This window comes from Macaca mulatta, chromosome 5 (assembly GCF_049350105.2).
Source record: "Macaca mulatta isolate MMU2019108-1 chromosome 5, T2T-MMU8v2.0, whole genome shotgun sequence".
In the NCBI taxonomy this organism is placed as follows: Eukaryota; Metazoa; Chordata; class Mammalia; order Primates; family Cercopithecidae; genus Macaca; species Macaca mulatta.
In genome coordinates this window covers 50,874,631-50,890,625 of record NC_133410.1, presented here as the reverse complement: position 1 = coordinate 50,890,625, position 15,995 = coordinate 50,874,631, and the positions used below count along the sequence as shown (strand labels likewise).

At 40.0% G+C, this 15,995-nt stretch overlaps 1 protein-coding gene and 1 long non-coding RNA gene across 51 annotated transcripts in view; both read right to left on the bottom strand.

Annotated features, from left to right (window-relative positions):
• Nucleotides 1–6,395, bottom strand: part of SEC31A (SEC31 homolog A, COPII coat complex component) — an 82,512-nt gene extending 76,117 nt beyond the window's left edge. For 25 of the 50 annotated variants that reach the window (XM_078003413.1, XM_078003416.1, XM_078003419.1 and 22 more), the window contains exon 1: nucleotides 5,953–6,395. The gene's annotated coding sequence lies outside the window, so the exon portion shown is untranslated. The remainder of the gene's footprint in view (nucleotides 1–5,952) is intronic. The other 25 variants (XM_015138406.3, XM_015138408.3, XM_015138409.3 and 22 more) reach the window with 1 other exon arrangement.
• Nucleotides 6,396–8,593: 2,198 nt separating this feature from the next.
• Nucleotides 8,594–15,891, bottom strand: LOC106998329 (uncharacterized). The gene is made up of 5 exons (XR_003729637.2): nucleotides 15,728–15,891; nucleotides 15,473–15,617; nucleotides 13,109–13,181; nucleotides 10,841–10,923; nucleotides 8,594–9,996 (listed from the first exon to the last, which is right to left on the bottom strand). It is a non-coding gene; the product is annotated as an uncharacterized LOC106998329 (long non-coding RNA).
• Nucleotides 15,892–15,995: the final 104 nt, after the last annotated feature.

Sequence of the window (15,995 nt, the reverse complement as noted above, 5' to 3'; positions counted from 1 at the left end):
GTACATGCTAGCAAGGGGGCAAGGGGCTAGAGCCAAGATCGGAACTCGCAAGTTTAGCTCCAGAGTCCAAGTTCTTATTACTTCCAACAAGTTCAGGTATTCAATTTTCATATCATAGAGGAAATATTAACATTTAGGAGAAACAATAACAAAGCAACCAGCATTCATGATGAAATTGAAGAAATGCATTTTAGAAATTATGTTAGGTTAGGGCAAAGTGAGATTAGGAGGCAGGATGTATCACATAGCTAAAAGCATGGTCTCTGGAGTTAATCCTCAATTTGACTACTGGCTCTGCCACTTATTAGCTATGATACTTTGGACACATTATTTAACCTCCCTGAGCCCCAGTTTCTACATTCGTAAAACAGGGAAAAGAGTGACAACCTCATGGGATGTTGTGAGGTTCCAATGAGATCATATGTTTTATAATAGGGAGCCAAACAAAGTGCTTAGCACGTGGGTTAGTGCTTTTGATAGGCTTGCTATTTTTAAAGATTACTGCTATCATGAGATTAAACAAGAAAACTTCAGGGTTATTTGTGGGGAAAAAATTCCAACTTTCTAAGATATAAAAAAGGCATTTATTTTCTTAACATGAATTTCCTCTTCTTCCTCTTTGCCAACTGTCTCATCTAATCTTTAGTAATAAATTCAAGTTCCAGCTCCTCCATGAAAACTGCCCTGATGATTCAATCCACATTGATCTAAATACTCACCACAAGTTTATATTTGTCAGCATTTTATAATAATATCATTCTATTTTAATAAACATTTTGTAACATTCTACTAGCACATATTGTTGACATATTTTCCAATTACTTTTTAACCAGTTGCCTTATGTGCTATCTTATCTCATCAACTAGACAAATAGTCTTTTTCAAAACTTTTACCCCTTTTTAGACTCAAAATTGCTTAGCACACTAGGAGATATGCAGAAAGTTCTGATTTATTTTAAAAGTTTATATTTAGGGGAAAACAAGTAGACTAATGAATTAGAATGACCAGTTTTAGATAAAACATTTACATTTAAATTCTTAACTCTTTAAAGGATCATTTACTTTTTAAAAAAGGAGAAAGTATTGTTAAGGGGGAAAAGGTTATAAGATGGCTTCAGAATAATTTCTAAAAGTGAAAGCAAAATAGCTATATTATAAAAAAAAAGGAATACAATAATAGTACTTCCAAGAGCTAAAGTACAAGGACTACCTAATTCATTAATGCTTGGTTAATGTGTAACATTGAAAAAGAAAGAGACACATTATATGAACATAAAATGGTTAAATGGGAATTCAAAGCATTTACTGAAGTTTATTTCTTAGCCTTAGTACTCAGTGTTCCATGAGAAGCAGTTCTGCTTATTAACCTGTACTGAATATAAGGTTTCAATACCATCTATTAAAATAAAAAAAAAAAATCACTATACTACAATGGCCTAGAACTATATTATATGCCCTGAATCTAATTAAATAAGAGTACCATAATCGATCTACTTATTGCAATCATTCTCAAAATTACTAAAAATGCCATGAAAATATAGTTACATCTGGATATACATATTTCCTTCTCTTGGAAATAATCATTCAGTTGTAAATGATTTTCTTAAAAATATGAAAAGTTTTTTTTTTTTTTGAGATGGAGTCTCACTCTGTCACCAAAGCTGGAGTGCAATGGCATGAAATTGGCTCACTGCAACCTCTGCCTCCCGGGTTCAAGTGATTCTCCTGCCTCAGCCTCCCAAGTAGCTGGGATTATAGGCACACACCACCACCCTGAGCTAATTTATGTATTTTTTAGTAGAGACAGAGTTTCACCATGTTGGTCAGGCTGGTCTCAAACTTCTGACCTCGTGGTCAGCCCACCTCGGCCTCCCAAAGTGCTGGGATTACAGGAGTGAGCCACCACACCGCCCAAAAAGGTATTTTTAAAAATGTATTTTAATTTTTTTTTTTTTTTAACAGAGACAGGTTCTCACTATGTTGGCCAGGTTGGTCTTGAACTCTTGGCTTCAAGCAATCATCTTTCCTTAGCCTCCCAAAGTTCTAGGATTACGGGCATGAGCCATCGCGCTCAAAAACAGGAAAAGGTTTTAGATTAAACCATACATACTTCCCAAGCAAGACTTACTTTAAAAGCCGTGTGTAATGTTTTTTCAATATTAAACGTGATTACAATTTATACTATGAATACTTGTTTCACTCAATACTATTTCAAACAGAACATAATCACTACGAAAATATAAAAAGAAGGCCGGGTGCAGTGGCTCACGCCTGTAATCCGAGCACTCTGGGAGGCAGAGGCAGGAGGATCACCTGAGGTCAGGAGTTCGAGACCAGCCTGACCAACGTGGCGAAACCCTGTCTCTACTAAAAATACAAAAAATTAGCCGGGCTTGGTGGCAGGCGTCTGTAATCCCAGCTACTCTGGGGGCTAAGGCAGGAGAATCCCTTGAACCTGGGAGGCGGAGGTTGCAGTGAGCCGAGATCGCGTCACGGCACTCCAGCCTGGGCAACAAGAGCGAAACTCCGACACACACACACACACACACACACACACACACACGAAAGAAAGAAGAAAGAATGAAAGAAAGGAAAGAAAGGGAAGGAAGGAAGGAAGGAAGGAGGAAAGAAAGAAAGAAAGAAAGAAAGAAAGAAAGAAAGAAAGAAAGAAAGAAAGAAAGAAAGAAAGAGAAAGAAAGAGAAAGAAAAGAAAAGAAAGGGACAAGACAAGACAAAAAGAAAATTGTGTGGACAATCGCTTGTTCATATATGCCATCTACAAGACAGTATCTATACCACAGCAATTAAGAGCATGGGGTCTAGGGCAGACACCCTCAGTTTAAATTCCAGCTTCACCATGTCTACCTCTGACTTTAGTCATGTCGCTTTATCCATGTATGTCCTGGCTCCTCTCTCATTAAAATAAGGATAACAGTATATATACTATAGGGTTGTTGTGAGAAATAAGTGGTATTACTCAGAGTAGTTAGAACAGTGCCTGGCATATATAAACAAATGTTCATAAATGACAGTTATTACAAACATCACCATTTAAAACGTCTACTACCATGAACCTTCAAAAATACATCTATTGGCCAGGCGCAGTGGCTCATGCCTGTAATCCCAGCACTTTGGGAGGCCGAGGTGGGCGGATCACTTGAGGCCGGAAGTTTGGGACCAGCCTGGCCAACACGGCGAAACCCCATCTCTACTAAAAAATACCAAAATTAGCCGGGCGTGGTGGTGCGCACCTGTAATCCCAGCTATTTAGGAGAATGAGGCAGAAGAATCGCTTGAACCTGGGAGGCAGAGGTTGCAGTGAGACAGAGGCTGCAGTGAGCCTGAGAGACAGAGCTAGGCTCCGTCTCAAAAAATAAATAAATTAAAAAAATACATATGGCCGGGCGCAGTGGCTCCCGGCTGTAATCCCAGCTCTTTGGGAGGCCGAGGTGGGCAGATCACGAGGTTAGGAGTTCGAGACCAGACTCACCAACATGGTGAAACTCTGTCTCTACTAAAAAATACACAAATTAGCTGGGCGTGGTGGCGCATGACTGTAATCCCAGCTACTCGGGAGATTGAGGGAGGAGAATCGCTTGAACCCAGGAGGCGGAGTTTACAGTGAGCCGAGATCATGCCATTGCACTCCAGCCTGGGAGACAGAGCAAGACTCTGTCTCAGAAAAAAAAAAAAAGATTTATTGAGGAATATTTATATTCCAGACTAGAACTCTTATTTTTCATGCAACTTTCTCTCGATAATTGCATTCGATAAGGTGGAAACTTTTTTCTTTCTGCTCATTTTCAAAATGTAAATTTTCTGAAGCAATACTAAAACCCAACAGCACTTGGGTTTTAGTATTGCTAAATACTTTTAGTATTGTTGAAATTGTTGAAAAGTAAGTAACTTCTCAAAAAAAAAAAGTAACTAAAATTGTTGCTAAGTATTTAGCAATACTAAAATTGTTGAAAATGTTGAAAAGTACCAACCTTACAATGCTATATAGAGCTGACCCATACCTCAGAAAGCAAGTAAAAAGTTAAAGAGGTAATAGAATTGGAACTTTGATTCCCAAACCAGGTATACAATCCCTAGTTGGCATTGCTTTTAGTAAAAATCCATTTTCTGTGGGCAAAATATCTCAATATGGATAGAAACAATTGTTCAGAGGATTGATTATTTTCAATGTCCTAGGTTCATTTCACTCAACCCAAACCAAATCAAAGGAGAAAGTAACTGTGCACTGGTTACTGAACTAATTGGTGTCATATTAATCTTAGGTATAATAAAACTTTTTGAGCTGAAATTAACCTAATGACATTTCTAAAAACAATGTAATCAATGTAAATCAATCTAGTAATATCCCTTTACAGGAGTTTTTAACTTGTAAACTTCATAATATTATGTACACAGAAAATCCTACACGTCACTTGAGAGCAGGAGCTTGAGTCCAGCCTGGGGAACGTAGTGAGACCCCCATCCCTATAAAAAATAAGAGATTAACTGGGCGTGCGCCACGTGCATATTCCTAGCTACTTCTGAGGCTGAGGAGGGAGGATCTCTTGAGTCCAAGAGTTCAAGGTTATAGTGAGCTATGACTGCACCACTGCACTCCAATCTGGGCAACAAAGAGTGACCCTGTCTCAAAAAAAAAAAAGTAAAATAAAAAAAAAGAAAATCCTACGTGGGTATATGTGCATTCTTCCAATGCTTTCATTAGATTCCCATAAGACAGTGAAATCCCCCCAAAATTGTGAATCATTGCTCTTCACAGTTTACAAATTTATTTCTATTCCCACGTTATTAGTTTCAATAAATAATTTGCCTATATAAAATTAAGTAATATTATTCTAAATCTACCTTAAATTTCAAGTTTCACAAATAACCGTGGACGTATGTAAGATAAAATCACTACAAAACTACAGAAACACCACGAGTTATCCAAAAGTTCTTGGAGTCTACAAACCTCTCCCTGAGCTGTAATTAAGGAATACTGAGAAACAAGAAGCACAGAAGAACCACTAAAGGAGAGTAGGCTGGGCGTGGTGGCTCATGCCTGTAATCCCAGCACTTTGGGAGGCCAATGCGGGCGGATCACTTGAGGTCAGGAGTGCGAGATCAGCCTGACCAACATGGTGAAACCCAGTCTCTACTAAAAACACAAAAATTGGACGGGCGTGGTGGCGGGCGCCTGTAATACCAGCTAGCTACTCAGGAGGCTGAGGCAGGAGAATCACTTGAACCCGGGAGACGGAGGTTGCAGTGAGCTGAGATCGCGCCACAGCACTCCAGCCTGGGTGACAGAACGAGACTCCGTCTCAAAAAACAAAACAAAACAAAACAAAAACAAACAAAAAAACAAAACAAAAACAAAAAAGGAGAGTAAGCTTTTGCCAACCCTTGAATAATCGGAGGTACAGAAAACGCTAGACGCTATAACAAGAACACAGCTTTACTGATTAAATACAGTTATAACTGCCCACAAAGACAACCAAATTTCAGTTTTCTATAGTTAGAAAAAAATAGGAGAAAGGATTTGTCACAGACTATCAGATCATTGCAACTGCAAAAAGCCCTACGTAAAATTAGTTCCTTAAGCGCAAGGAAAATTTTATAATGCCCACAAGTCCAGGCAATATTTTGGTTTATTTTACAACAGCCCCGTAATTTAACAACTTATTAGCAAAAACATGTAACACTTAATGAGACTGCCCTCAAAGTACAGGCTGCTCCTGGCTACCACTGTCCTTAAAATAATCCAATCCTAGTTAAATGACAGTAGACGTCAGTTCAAACCTATGAACCTTTAACTATAAATCTGGCAACAGTTCAAGTACAAACAAACAAATCCTAACCAAACTAAAGTCAACCAAAGTAATCCTTAGATTTTTTTCCTTTCCTCACCCTCGGGGACCGCACCTCTTTGTGCACAAGGGTCTGAAAGTCTCCTAACCTCAAACTCCAGTTACCAGCCCGGCTACGACTCCCCGGCAAGACACCGTCGCCAGCCTCGGGTGGCTTTTGCTCAGCAGTGGAGACGTCGGCGGATGCGGACGGGCGCGATCACTGAAGGAGTCCAGACGCCAGGCGTTGTTCCGCCGGGCCCGAAACCAAGACTGGGGGCGCGCCGTCACCAGAGACCGGGCCTCAGGCTGGCGCGGCAGCGGAGACCCAGGCTGCGGTCCCAGTTTTGGCCTGGGCTTTACCTCAAGGCTTAAGGACCGGCGAAGAGGACAAAAAGCAACGGGTGGACACACCTGGCAAGGACCTTGAGCAGCCGGATCCTGCGTTAGTGCAGCGCCCGTCGGAGTCTCCCAGCATTCGCCGCCGCCCCTCCTCCCGGGCCAGGGCCACCTCCACGTTCCGTTCCAACGTGGCAGCCGCAGCCGCAGCCACGCCCTGCCGCCCAACACTTCCGGGAGCGACATTTCTCCCCGCCCACCCCGACGCACGGCCCGCCACGGCACTTCCGGGACCGGCGGTAGGCTGGGGTGCAGGGTATGGCTCTGCGGGTTGGGCGCGCTCTGCGGTCTTCGCGCCCGCGCGAATGTAGAAACCCTTTTCTGAGGGGCGGCGCGCAGAATATGGATGCGGTAGCCAGGACTAGCAGGTAAAGGAGTAGTGCAGAGGGTGTCTCCGTCCGGCCGAATAACCGCTGTGGTCCGCAGGAACCCCACGTAGCACTAGTCCTGTGAGGTGTCTGCAGCCCCTGGCGACACTGCCCAAGCCAAACCACGTGGAAAATTGGGCTGCAAGAGCTTTATTGTAATTTGTGACTGAGTTCTTAAAATTACCCACTTGATTACACATTCTGGCATTTTGAGAACTTACACAAAGCGAAACTATCTGGGCATACCCAAAGGCTATTGTGGACAGAGAGGCATAGATGGGGTGTTACGGTGTTATCAATTAGTACCCTTTCATACTTGTTACTATCCCATGGTATTGAGACTCCGTAGCACTCGCCTTCCGCTGTTACTAGTTTCCCCAGAGCTTCAAATCTAATTAGATGCGTTGCCTGGGTGTACTTTTAGTTTAGGGAGGAATTATTTTACAGCGAGGTAAAGCCAAAGGAAAATCACTTGCTAAACTACCAGAAACTGGATTCAACCCAGGTCTCCTAACTTCTAGACAAGTTCTTTTCTCATTACACCTAGCATTCAAAGCCAACTCTTGCACTTTGGGTGGCTAAAGCAAGATCCTGCCTCTTGAACAGCAGCAGTGTCAACATTCCCAGTCAGCTACATCTTCTGTAACATTCCATCTGAAGCTTGCAGCTTCATAAGATAGCTTAACATTATCACGCCAACTTCTGAAATAATGAACCCAGCTTTTACTGGTAGTAATATATTTTCTTTCAACGCAGTAACTAAGGTTATCACTTTGGCCTGAATGCTAGTCAAACTGATTGGGATTTGTTTTTGATTAGTCTTCAAACAAGTAAATGCTCCATTTCAACCGCAAGCAGCTTTCTGTTCCTAGTGCAATTAAAACTGAAAGACGTTGAAGCAAGTTTACCTTTTTACATTTATCATACTTTTTCAATAGGCCTGTATTACAGCTTCATGCAGGTCTGGGTCTCAACCTATCTTTGCTTTGCTGTCACCACTTTCAAATCTTCTAATCACATCCAATTTCACTTCCAGCGTTATCACTTTTCTTTGCTGCCCTGTCCTTTGTTGACCAATTACCTATTTTGATTATCCATTTCTGTAAATGGTCACAAGTTTTAATCTCTGGGGTCACGGAGGCAACACTACTATGCACTTTGTGCTTTGCTATCTGTGCATGAACTGATGGATCAGTAACAAATCACCAACAAACTTTGAAAGAACGTAACTGGCCACTGATCATGATGCACACCTTTTTTTGGCGGAGGTGGGGGGCACAACGATTTGTGGACTAAAGAGCTAGCAGCAAAATTTATGCAAGTTTTCTCAGTACTGTGGTAATGGAATTATTAACCACATTGTTGGACTGGTTTTATTTAACTTAATTGTGGTAACTGGCATTTATACATATTGGAACTTTGCAAAGCAAGGACTGCCTGTATCTAAAAAAAAAACTCTAGTTCACAAAACAGTTGTAATCCAATTTCGTTAACTACTATCCAAGCCTAATCCTGAATCAAATAAAAACTGAATTGCTCACTAGAAGAATGTTTGGAGAGAATTTAATGATGAATTCTTCAAATTAGGATTTCATAGCACAAAGATATTCTCATTCTTTTTTAGAGACAGGTTTTTGCTGTGTCACCCAGGCTGGAGTGTGGTGGCAATGATCACAGCTCACTGCAGCTTCAACATCCAGGGTGCAAGTGATCCTCCCACCTCAGCCTCCCAAGTAGCTAGGACTATAGGCACATGGCCATGCTTATTTTATTTTTTGTAGAGACAGAGACTCATTTTGTCACCCATACTGGTCTGGAACTCCTGGCCTCAAAGGATCCTTCTGCTTTAGCCACCCAAAGTGCAAGGATTATAGGCATAAGCCTCGATGCCCACTTGACATTCTTTCGGGAATTCAGATCCCTTCCCCTCATTTCAATAGTCTTGCGGTCTGCAAAGAGCGAAGTTGTAGACAAAACAATCATCACAAGGCACATGACTGTTTATGTAACTTTTCCATAGCAGCCAGTATTATGTTTACACCTCAGTAAAACAGTAGCATCCATTTCATTAATGTTTTAGTTTGTTTCTGAATGCATTTATTTCACAAACTTGTTTAAGGGCTATGAACAAAATTTGTATCAACTTTTACGTTTGTATATATTTACAAAATAGAAAATTAAGTCAGCATTAAGTCAACATTAGTCACAGAATTTTTCCCTTTTATAAAGGGTGCATATTCAAGGAGACTTCAAAAAGTTTGTAGAAAAATGGAATTAAAAGATAAAAATATAAACGATATTTCTGAACATTAGCTCTATAGGGTTCAAGACACTTTTGTAAGTGATGATACCAGCTATAAAATTTAGTCCATCCCTAAAGAACTGAGAGTTCTGGGAATTTACCCACATCAATGCAGTGTTTTTACATTAACTTTAGAAAAATGTACTTCCCTTAAAAAAATTTTTAAGATTAGGAAACAAAAAGTCAGGAGGAGCCAAACCAGGACTGTAGGGTGGATACCTAGTGATTTCCCATCAAAACTCTTGCAAAATTGCCCTTGTTTGATGAGAGGGATGAGTAGGAACATTGTTGTGGTGAAGAACTCTCTGATCTTTCTCAGGCATTTTTCTGCTAAAGCTTTGGCTCAGTGTCTCAAAATACTCCCATGATAAGCACATGTTACCATTCTTTGGCCCTACAGAAAGTCAACAAGCAAAATGCCTTGAGCATTCAAAAGCTGTTGCCATGACCTTTGTTCTCAACCAGTCCACTTGTGCTTTGACTGAACTACTTCTTATCTTGGTAACATTGCTTTGTGTTTTGTCTTCAGGATTGCGCTGGTAAAACCATGTTTCATCTCCTGTTACAATTTTTCAATGAAAGGCTTCACGATCCTGATCCCACTTATTTAAAATTTCCATTGAAAGTTCTGTTCTTGTCTGTAGCTGATCTGGGTGCAGTGGTTTTGGTACCTATCGGGTATAAAGTTTGCTGAACTTTTCCAGTCAAAATTGTGTAAGGTGAACCAACTGAGATGTCTATGGTGTTGGCTGTCATCTCTGCTGTTAATTGTTGGTTTTCTTCAATTATGCCATGAACTAATTTTTTTCTCACAAACTGATGTGGATGATCTGCCACTGTGGGCTTCTTCTTCAACATTACCTTATCCCTTCTTAAAACGAGTTATCCATTTGTAAACTGATTTCTTTGGAGCATTGTCCCCATAAATTTTTCATAAAGCATCAATTAGCTCACCATTCTTCCACCCAAGTGTCGACATATATTTGATGTTTGTTCTTCCTTCAATTTTAGCAGAATTCGTGTTGCTCTGATAGAGCCTCTTCTCAAACTGATGTCTTATTCTTCTTAGTGCTTCAAACTAGATCCTGTTCAAACATGTTATAACAAGTTAGTAGGAGTTTATTTTGGTCCAAAAATTTTGAAATCCATGCAGTTTTTTCATGATATGCATTTTCCATGAACTTTTTCAAGACCCCTCATATTTCTTAAATTTGAGAAATACCCACAATAACAAGCCTAATTAATGACAGAACTAGTTTTAAGATTCCTAGTTTCCTATCACCTTCTTTTCTACTGTTCCTGACTTCCTTAAGTTATAGGATAGTCATCCTTGACATATCTAAGAGTCATTTGTAAACCCTGGATCTTTAAGAATTCAGGTGCTGAAAAGATTACATCATTATTTCTAAGAAAAGATAACCAACAGCCAGGTGCAGTGGCTCATGACTATAATCCCAGCACTCTGGGAGGCCAAGGTAGGCGGATCACTTGAGGCTGGAAGTTTGAGACCAGTCTGGCCAACATGGCAAAACCTGGTCTCTATTTAATAAAAAAAATTAGCTGGGCATGGTGGCATGCGCCTCTAATCCCAGCCACTTCGGAAGCTGAGCCACAATAACTGTTTAAACCCAGGAGGCAGAGATTGCAGTGAGCAGAGATTGTGCCACTGCACTCCAGCCTGGGCAACAGAGTGAGACTGTCAAAGTTAAAAGCTCCACCCCCTCCAATGCCTTTCCTGAATTGAATCTATTAATTTAAAAAATACTATTTTGAAATAATACTTATTATCTTTAAAAGCTGGAAGAGTAACAAAAAGAAAATTTTAATTCAGAGTACAGTATCCACATTAGACTCAATAAATGTGAATTTTCTACTCATACCTGACCTTTTTTGTGTTCTTTTATCAAAATAAATGTGTAAGTCCCATACCTTATTACATAAATCTTCAACTTCTTGATCAAATAAATATGACAAATGATGTTCTCTAAGAAAAACACCCTTCAATTTTATTCCTAAAACGAAAAACATTCAAAGGAACTCATTGTGCAGAAACACAATATATACAAGCCTCACCATTTTCTTTTTCTATTATGTCCTCATCCACATACATTAATCACAACAAATCATGATGTGAACAGCAGTGGAAAAAGTTTAATCATTGGACATTTATTTCTTGAACTTCAGCTCTACTCATAAGATTCTCATTGCTTAGCTCTTTAAAACAAATGCGTATATTTATCTAATGTAGAACAGTTAAGACCTCCAATTTTACTATAATTGGGGAAAAAAACCCAGAACAATGTCAAGTATATCACTTTATCGACTTTGTTAACCTGCTATGCATCTGACAAAAGGGTAGGTGTTCAACAAGTGAGATACCAACCCTAAAAAGCAAGAAGTCTGTATCTACTTTCATTGGGTCATTAAGAGAAATAAATATTGTTTAAGAAAACCAACTCTTTCTTTTTTGAGACGGAGTCGTGCTCTGTTCCAGGCTGGAGTGCAGTGGCAAATCTTGGCCCACTGCAACTTCCACCTCCTGGGTTCAAGTGATTCTCCTGCCTTGGCCTCCCAAGTAGCTGGGGTTACAGGTACATGCCACCACGCCTGGCTAATTTTTGTATTTTTAGTAGAGATGGTGTTTCGCCATGTTGGCCAGGCTGGTCTTGAACTCCTGAGCTCAGGTGATCCACCTGCCTTAGCCTCCCAAAGTACTGGGATTACAGGTGTGAGCCACCATGCCTGGCCAAGAAAACCAACTCTTTATACTATATATAAAAATCTTACCAGCCTGGGCAACATGGCAAAACCCCTTCTCTACCAAAAGTACAAAAAATTAGCCAGGTGTGGTGGCACACGCCTGCAGTTCCAGCTACTTAGAGAAGCTGATTAGAACTAGAGTATGGCTAGAAATTAAGTATCCCTACTCATATAATTTTCCTTGGGGTGGTACTAACTTGGAAAGTTGAACTTTCTATGAATATTTCAACGAATATTGTCCAATTTCTTCTGTGCAGTTATACAAATATTTGCCATAGGATGGAGTAAAGGTACAGATGTACAGCACCATTAAAGGAGTTTGACCTTTTCCCCCAAAGTGGATTTTTATCCACTATGATGAATACATTTTACTATTTGCTTGTCTTTCCCTTCTGCTGCTTCCACCCCCACCTCCCACAGGCTTCTACTCCTCATCAGCAATAGACCTTGTCAGGCAATCAGAATGTTTCTAATTGGCAGAATACTAATTCATGCCAAGATTTATAATCTTTTGAGTCTTCTTGTTTTCCTTTCATCACTGCTCAAAAGTTCTGTTAGAAGAAAAAACACTCCCCCTTTTCCTTGAAGTCTTAGCACTGCTTCTAATAGTTGGAAACCACTTGTCTAATAATAGAAGCATTACGTATAAAACAAAGCATAACTAGTTTTGGAGTACATTAGGGTGTAGCTGCCCCTCCATATCAGGCTTGATGCTGAGAAGACACTTCCAAGTTAGCATGAGATTCTAGAAGTAGAAATAATTATGTAACAAATAATGATTTAACAATAATTTCAAAACTCCATGGCTTTCTGAAACAAAAGACAGAACTCAAACAATGAAAAATTTGGCAAGACAAAAGGGGTAGGTGCTCAACAAGCAAGATACCAACCCTAGAAAGCAAGAAGTCTGTATCTGCTTTCATAGCTATTATAAGAAATAAACAGTGTTTAAGAAAACCAACTCTTTCTATATACTCTATATAAAAAGCTTAGCAGCCTGGGCAACACGGCAAAACCCTGTCTCTACCAAAAATACAAAAAAAAATTAGCCAGGTGTAGTGGTACATGCCTACGGTCCCAGCTACTTAGGAAGCTGAAGTGGGAAGATTGCTTGAGCCTGGAAGACAGAGGTTGCAGTGAGCTGAGATTGCGCCACTGCACTCCAGCCTGGGTGACAGAGTGAGACCCCATCTCAAAAAAATAAGATAAAATAAATAATAAAAAGCTCAGCATAATGTGTGGCCCATAGTAATGGGCCAATAAATAATTTATTATTCTTTCCAAGTGGACAATTAATAAGATTCTATACCATAAAATAGGTAATTAGATTTCATCAAATCCTTTATAAATGTTTTTTACTTGGACATTCCTCCATTTCCAACTCACTGCTATAGTTCCAGGAATACTTAACACATTTAGAATAGAAAAATATACTACCTTCCCCTGCATATTTTGAGTAATTATCTTCCAAGACCCATGTATCTTTTCCTGACATCTCTGAGCATGACTCCTGGAAAGAGATATTTTCTTTTAAAATTTTTTGTGCAATAGTCAATGCCTTTGCAAATAACACTATCTTTAATACAGCTTACATATCCTCATTTAAGTATTCAATAATCACAACAGTTCATTATGTGAACAGCAGTGAAAAGGTTTAATCACTGGATATGAAGTTACTAGAAGAAGCAACGATATAACCAAAGGATCAAATTGAGAACTTCAATGTCAACAATAAAATAAACAATCACAACAACAAAAAAAGCATATATAAGTTATAAACAAATGTAAAGATAGGATTACTTATTTCCTATCCAGAAGTAAATATCTACAGCAGTAACCCCTTGCGGCTATTGCCTTCATTTAAGTAAATCTGTTCTAATAAAAGCAGTTTTCAGAAACTGATTTGAATATAATAAAGGAATGTTGTCAGAATAATGTGGAAGCACACTGTTTCAACTTTAGGAAAGGCAAATAGTTACAATCCAATTAAACAGGAAAGAAAACAGCCCTCATTTCAGATGATGAACTGGCAGCAGTACTTTTCAACTCTACCTTAAGAAAATGGCAAGTGAAGGCCTGTATCTGCAAACAAATTTTGAGTCCTTAAGAAAAGGTAAACACCACGATGAGACAGTCACTTCACACCACAAATGTGGAGAAACTGACAGCCTCATCCACTGCTGGTGGGAATGTAAAATGTTGCAGCTACTAGGGAAAATAATCTGGCACTTCCTCAAGAAGTTAAACACAGTTAGTTACCTTATGACTCACCAGTTTCACTCTTAGGTGTGTAATCAGGAAAATGAAAACATTTGTCCACACAAAAACTTGTACACAAATGTTCCTAACAATTAAAAAAAAAAAAAAAAAAAAAAAAAGGAAAAACCCAAATGCCCTCCAACTGATGAACAGATAAACAAAATCTGCTACATCCATAAAATGGAATACGATTCAGCAATAAAAAATAAAGTACTGATACGTGCTATAAGATGGATGAACTCTGAAAACATTCCAAGTGAAAGAAGCCAATCACAAGGACCATATATTAGTTTATAATTCCATTTACATGAAGTGTACAGAGCAGGCATGGGCACACAGAAAGTAAATTAGTGGTTGCTGAAGCGGGGTGGGGGAATATTTGGAGGTACTGCTAATAAGAATGAGGTTTCGGACAGGCGCGGTGGCTCACGTCTGTAATCCCAGCACTTTGGGAGGCCGAGGCAGGTGGATCACGAGGTCAGGAGATCGAGACCATCCTGGCTAACATGGTGAAAACCGTCTCTACTAAGAACACAAAAAATTAGCCGGGTGTGGTCGCCGGCGCCTGTAGTCCCAGCTACTTGGAAGGCTGAGGCAGGAGAATGGCGTGAACCTGGGAGGCGAAGCTTGCAGTGAGCCAAGATCGCGCCACTGCACTCCAGCCTGGCGACAGAGCGAAACTCCGTCTCAAAAAAAAAAAAAAAAAAAATGAGGTTTCTTTTTGGAGTGATGAAAATGTTCTAAGATTGATTGTGACTATTGCACAATTCTGTGCATATCCTAAAACCCACTGAATTGTACAGTTTAAACCAGTTAGTTGTATGGTATGAGAATTATATCTGAATAAAACTGTTACAAAAATACAAGGCAACTGATTTTTTCCTCAAAGACAGCTAAAAACAATGTATTTTTATTCAGCCTCATTCAGGTCTTAATTGGTTGAGTATGAAAAGGCTCCAACAGCCCAACCAACTTACAGTATTTAAATCCAGTTCCTACTCTCTGCACACATCTTACAGCCAAAAAGTATTTTCCCTGCACATCCCCCAGGGACCAATTTTTCCAAAGTTCCTTGACTATCCTTAGGCCGTGTGACTTTTAAGGAACCATAACCAAAAGCTATTAATTCCATCCAAAGAAGACATAAACATATTTTAGTGGAAAACTGGTGTGAATAAATAATACCTTAATATGTGTCTTTTCGGCTGTAATCAGGACAAAGTAAACACAAAGGGGAAAAAGAAGCAATCTTGTTAGGCCTGGATATTTGGAATTATTTTTGTGTGCTATACAAAGAAACGGAAAAGTTGCAAACCCTTCTATTTTCTGTATGCTAAGGATCTCCTCAGAGACAAAAACACACTGCCTGTTTCCTTCTAAGCAAATTGAATCTCTTCCTCAAACATAAGGGCTTATAACTAAGACATTGTTCTAAGCTTTTTCTCCTGAAAGCTATCCATAACGCCTCATTCCCAACCAAAACCACTTAATTGCCCCTTGTCCCCTGCCCCTATTACTAATGACGAGCCCCAAGAACCTTACCTTATGTCCTTCATTGTGGCAGTGTTTCAGAAAAGGGTTCCTCGAATTAAAAGTCGGCGTATCCTGTTTGACTCCCGCTCCTCCCGTATCAGGTACCTACAGCCAACCATGCCAAGAGTTTCCGCATTATCTCCGCATCGGAGAGCTACAAGATAAAGCGCAAGAACACGACACGCATCTCAGTAAATCATGTATTTTGGGCCCGACTCTGTCTTCAACATACCTAGGGCACCGTGTTTTATCTCTTTTCCATACCCTTTCCTCCCGATATCCTCCAGTTTCAGAGAACGCATCCGGAGACCCATTGGCAGGTTCCCGGATTCGTCTCAATTTTGGTCCTGCCTCTCTGCTTCGCATTTTCAGGCTCGGTCTCACAAAGAACGACGATGGCGGCGGATTGTGCCAGAATGGGTGAAAACAGAAGGAAAATGAACCGGTGGCAGCAAAACCCACTATTGGGCCTCCAACACGGAAGGAGGAGGGGTCAAGTGCACGTCTTCAGGCTCAGGCCCTTCCGATTGGC